Source organism: Rhamphochromis longiceps, linkage group LG14 (genome assembly GCF_057381845.1).
Source record: "Rhamphochromis longiceps isolate RC_006_pf linkage group LG14, R_longiceps_female_GT1.1, whole genome shotgun sequence".
In the NCBI taxonomy this organism is placed as follows: Eukaryota; Metazoa; Chordata; class Actinopteri; order Cichliformes; family Cichlidae; genus Rhamphochromis; species Rhamphochromis longiceps.
Window position 1 is genome coordinate 14,834,012 of NC_140570.1, and position 5,952 is coordinate 14,839,963.

The 5,952-nt window shown below is 44.6% G+C and overlaps 1 long non-coding RNA gene across 1 annotated transcript; it reads right to left on the reverse strand.

Annotated features, from left to right (window-relative positions):
* Nucleotides 1-636: 636 nt before the first annotated feature.
* LOC146653805 (uncharacterized) lies at nt 637-4,957 on the reverse strand. The gene is made up of 2 exons (XR_014907139.1): nt 4,692-4,957; nt 637-885 (listed from the first exon to the last, which is right to left on the reverse strand). It is a non-coding gene; the product is annotated as an uncharacterized LOC146653805 (long non-coding RNA).
* Nucleotides 4,958-5,952: the final 995 nt, after the last annotated feature.

A 5,952-nucleotide genomic window follows, 5' to 3' on the forward strand; every position in this document is an offset into this window, starting at 1 on the left:
AATAACATTTTTAACAAATTAATATTTTTCCCTACATAATATATTTTTTAGCGTTATTAGTAAGATTAAAAAAATTGAAACAGACAACACACACACGCACACAGACACACACGTGTATTTCATGCTGGGCTGTGAAAGGGAAAAAACAATTGCACATAAATGCAAATATGATTTCCTTGTTTGCATATCAAACCATGTCTTGGTGTTTACACCCCTTAATTACAATGTTTAATTAATTACAACAGGAATGTAATGGGGGATATTTACAAGTCTTCAAAGACTGTAAGATAGAGAAAATAAAATGATGTGCACAGCAAATCCATCATGTCCAAATTAACACTGTCGGATTTGATTTCAACACTATTAAAGTGTCTATATGGGTCCACACCAGAGAGTGTTAATTTAACTCTTTTTGGAGAGTTGGTACGTTAACTCTGATTTAGTGTTAAACACCAAATCTGTCTGGAGTTGATAATTTAACACTTGGTGTTAAGAATTTATATATTAACTCTCAAAGAGTATTTTAGTTTAACTACGTAAGAGTTATCTTCTAATTCATTCTAAAAAGCGGGAATTTTACTGTTCTGTACTTCTAGAAATTTCTTTTGGAAATAAACATTTACTAAAAAGACGCAATGGTTTTTGAAAAACATTTATTCTGAACTGTGCACCACAATTTCAAAACATTTTCTGAAAGATGTAACAGTGTACATGTTCTCACTTTCATTAGAATTTTGTTTATCAAAAGGTCTGACATGGTAAATGCAAATAACAGCATTCTCATCACTTATTTCTTCAATACAATATGCATGTCCTTCATTCATCCCTTTGTGGAACTTCAATGCACTTCTGCTCTCCCCCATATTCCATCTTCACAAGCATATCCTGTGCGGAGATTGAATAAAAATTAGTTGACACTAATTAATGGCACAAATAATCCAGTAAACAATTGCAGCACAGTAAAAAAAAAAAAAAAAAAGGAATCCTCTTTGAGCCATTACTTGTGTAAAGTATTTTCCCAAAAGACAAAGACACAGGCAACAGGTAATACTGAACTAAATGTAAAACCTCAACCTTTTTAATTTTTACTTAAACCGTGTGCACAAAACTCTGGAGGGATCTATTACTTTACTTACTTAGCACTTAGTTCCTCCTACGTCGAGCGGCGCATCGGGCAGCTAGTGATCTCCATCGATGTCGGTCAGCAGCGACTGCTTCAGCTTCGTCCCAGGCAATGTCGACAGTTCTCAGATCGTCCATAAATGTTCGACGCAATGTGGTCTTTGGTCGGCCTTGCTTTCGCTTGCCAGTGCGTGGACGCCATGTCATGGCAATCTTAGCTGGGCGATGAGGGGGTAGGCGTAAAATATGTCCCGCAAAGCGAAAGCGCCTTTCTGCAACAACATCGGCTAATGGGCGGGTGCCTGCTCTTCGTAGGACCTCCTCATTTGTTATTCGGTCCCGGTAGGAAATTCTCAGGATTCGCCGCAAGCCACGTTGTTGAAGCACGTTCAGGTGTTGAATAATTGCACTTGTTGAGCGCCAGGTTTCACTAGCGTAAAGTGCAGTAGGGAAGACTATAGAGTTCAGTAGTCTGATCTTGACCCTTACATTCAGGGAGGTCGAGTTCCAAATAGGTTGGAGACATCGCAGGACACCAACTGCCTTCCCTACTCTGGCGTCGACATCCCGATCAGAGACCCCGTCATTCGAGATGATGCTGCCAAGATATGTAAAATTCTCCACCTCTTCAGCACGTTGTTGGTTGATCATGACAGGAATGCGGGCACGTGCATAGCCAACTCGGAGTACCTTGGTTTTTTTGCCGCTGATTCTTAATCCAACTTTCGTTGCCTCCCTCTGCAGGGCCGCGGTCAACTTTTGGAGGTCTTCCTGAGTTGAGCCCAGCAGGGCGATGTCATCTGCGAAGTCCAAGTCAGTGAGATTACGCGCTTCGTGCCAGGGCACACCGATGCAAGCTTGGTCAACTGATCGTCGCATGATGAAGTCAATTACCAACAGGAAGAGGAAAGGGGATAGCACGCATCCTTGTCGGACGCCAGTATTGATCTTGAAGAAGGCTGTGCAGCCGTCATCCGTCCGGACGCAGCAACGGGAGTTGGAGTAGAGACAACGAAAGGCATCTACAAACTGCTGAGGGACTCCATAGTGGCGTAGGATAGCCCATAGAGTCGGCCGGTGGACGCTGTCAAAAGCCTTCTCGAAGTCAATGAAATTAATAGAAATCTTCTTTTGGTGTTCCAATGTTTGTTCAATGATCATGCGGAGGGTGAAGATTTGCTCGACGCATGACCGGCCACTCCGAAACCCAGCCTGCTCTTCTCGCAATCGTTCGTTCACAGCGTGTCGTAGCCGATTCAAAAGAGCGAGGCAAAACACTTTCCCGGGTACCGACAGCAACGTGATGCCCCGCCAGTTGTTACAGTCTCCCAAATCACCTTTTTTTGGAAGTTTGATAATGGTGCCTTTTGTCCAATCATCGGGTACATGTGATGTTGACCAGCAGGCGTTTAGGAGTCTTGTGAGGGCGGCTTCAAGATGGGGTCCACCATGCTTCAGCATTTCGGCGAGGATTTTGTCCAGGCCTGCGGCCTTTCCACTCTTGAGGAGTCGGATCGCTGTCTTGACTTCAGTGATGCTGATTTGTCCGATATCGACAGGAAGAAGATCCATGGAAGGTGCCAGGTCTTCGGCCTCGAACCGTTGGGGTGGCTCAGGTTGGTTCAGAGTATCGCGGAAGTGTTCGACCCATCGTTGTTCTTGTTCAGCTGCAGTAAAGAGGACACGTCCATTTTTGTCTCGGATTGGAACACCGCGGCCACCACGAGCCCCAGTTAGATCTCGTACAATGCGATATAAGGTTCGGGTATCGTTCCGATCGGCTGTTTCTTGGGCTTCGATGCCTTTAGCTTCGATCCATTCACGCTTGTCACGCCAGCAGCTGCGTTTGACCTGTCGGGCAAGGTCTTGGTAGGTGGCCATGGCCCTCTCACGCTGGTCTGCAGAAGCATGTGGGTCAAAGGCCACCTGGTCCCGAACTGACTTTGCCAAGCGACGTTGATCTATAAGTTCCCATGAACGGTCGGAGATCCAGCGCTCCTTAAAGCCGCCCCGTCGGCGACCAATCTTCGATTCTGCTGCACCGACCACAGCCTCTTTTAGCTCATCCCAGAGTGTATCTGGATTTTTGTTGTTATTTCCTTCCGCAGCAAGGAGCTGGAAGTGGTTTCTCAATTCGAGTTGAAATTCCGCTGCCGTATTTGCATCTTTTAGGCGTTGAATGTTAAAAGGACTTGGCCGCTGCAATCGTGGTTGGAGGCGCTTCAGGTGAAGTTTACATTTGGCAATTAGCAGGTAGTGATCCGAGTCAATGTCGGCTCCACGCCACACTCTAACATCGCTAATGGTGGATGCCCAGCGGGATGATATGCAGATGTAGTCGATCTCGCTTGTATATCTGCCACCGGGGGCCTTCCACGTCGCCTTGTGTATCCGCTTGTGGCCGAAGAAGGTGTTCTTGATGGTCAGCCGGTTTGCCGCACAGAACGAGATCAGCCGCCCACCGTTTTCATTTGTCATTGCTGCGATTCCAAACGGGCCGATAGTCGATTCCAGGCCATCCCGGTTACTGCTTATTTGCGCGTTGAAATCTCCGCCCACGATCAGCAAATCATGACGCGGGGAGTTGTCAATGGCATCCTGGAGCATCGCATAGAACCCATCCTTGTCAGTATCGTCAGCCTCTTCTGTTGGAGCATATACTTGAAGAATTGTGACTTTCACATGCCTAGCTTGGAAACGAGCTAAGGTTAGGCGGTCTGAAATGGGCTTCCAGGCCAGCAATGATGTTGTTGCACGTCGCGAGAGGATGAAGCCCACGCCACGTGCATGGTCTTGGGCATGGCCAGAGTAGAGCACCATCTTTCCATCACTAACCATCTTCCCACTTCCTGCCCATCGCATTTCTGAGATGCCCAAGATGTCCATACGGTACGAGTCAAATTCATATAGAAGCTGGGCCAATTTACCTGTTTGGTACAGAGTCCGTACATTCCATATTCCATAACGAGTAGTTTCTTTTGGGTCGAAAATTGGTCGACGCATCGGGCAGTGGATGACCCGAGGGCTTTTCTCCACTGTCGTCATTAAGGGTTGCCGATCATCATCTTCGCCCTGATTCAGTCGATATTGAGATTCACTTGCTGTTTCCGTAGCAATTGGAGTTTTTACAGGGTGGGGTTGCTAGCCCCACGCCCAACCCTCCTCCTTTCTCATCCGGGCTTGGGACTGGCAATGGCAGAGTTGGAGGGATCTATGCTAACGTAGAATCCAGTCAGGACGCCTGCTACTGCTGTTTGCTCGTTTTTTTTTATTTTTATGGGCGATCGTTTTCAGGCTTCAAGTAGCACCATTATACCAACATTTCACATTCTAGACATTGTTTTAGGTGTATTTGACCAAAAGTTTGACTGAAAATTCACATGCAAGCTTTTTTCAAGGCTGTGATATTTGCCCGTAAACAATACCTTTCAGCTAGCTAAAACAGAATATTATGCTATCACCGAGCAACATGGCTAATGCCTTTCACACAGCTTTGTCTCAACTCCAAAGAGCCACAGAAGTAAAAGCTCATAATAATAATTGAAACAATCTTTGAAAAAACGACTTACCAAGCATGGCAAACAACTCAAATATGTAGAGCAAACTGTTCTGAAACGGCTTCACTTCAGCTTCAATTGGAGCCGTGCTGGGGGCGGAGTCTGTGAATTTACTCTGTTGGTGTCATAGCCCCTCTAGGAGTTCAGAGTTAAGAGGTCAAGAGTTAATGTTTCCATTGTAACACCTCCAGATTTGACAGAGAAACACTCATTTTTAACACTCGATTTTAACTACTATCATTTTACACCTCAGAGTTACATTAAAAGAATGTGACTCTGCTTAGAGTAAAATTAACTCTACTTTTGCAAGACTATTAACACCAAAACATTTAACACTTTTGAATTTGCTGTGTGCCATCAGAAAGCAATGTATTAAGATTTTATTAAGCTTTTTAATTTTTATGGTGTTACATGATATCTTCATTCAGAAACATTGAGTATAGTAGGCTTAAGGGGAAGATTTTGAAATAAATTTTTCTATAGTAAGGGTGCAGTGGCCCCAGTCTTCCAGTCTTAAACTTCCACCTCCAGTAAAGCATCGATTGAATGAGACTAAGGACATTGAGTCCACATGGACCATGTTCCACGCCTTCATTGCTGAGGCTGCTGCAAGTGATTGAGGGTCTCCTCTTTGGTGGCCTCAGGATTTCATCTTTGCTTTTTGCAGATTATGTGGTTATATTGTCTTAATCAGGTGGTTACCTCCACCCTGCAATGGAGCAGTGTGTAGTGGAAGGAATGAGAATTAGCACCTCTGAGACCAAGTCCAAGACCATGTTTCTCAGCCGGAAAAATGTGGAGTGCCCACTCCGGGTCAGGGACGAGTTACTGCCCCAAGTGGAAGAGTTCAGGTATCTTGGGATCTTGTTCATGAGTGAGGGGAGAGTAGAACATTTGACTGAAAGATTGATGTGTGTGTTGTGGTGAAGAGACAGCTAAGCATAAAAGCAAAGCTGTCAATTTACAGTTCAATCTACGTTCCTACCTTTACCTATGGTCATAAGCTCTGGGTTGCCATAAATGCAAAAGTTGATTTCTTTGCCATAACTTTAAAACTTGAAATAAACTGTTCCCTATGGAGACGCAATAGTGTTTTTTTTTCCCAAAGCTGACTGTATCTTCAGTGACATAGTCAAATGTTTTCAACTTTTAGCTTAACAGTTCAAATTTTATGTTAGCCATCTGATAACCACTGAACAATTTTCAGAATGCAGGAAAGGGGCTTTGTGGTGTCACATATTATATTACTGAGATGGAAATTCAATCAGCTCTG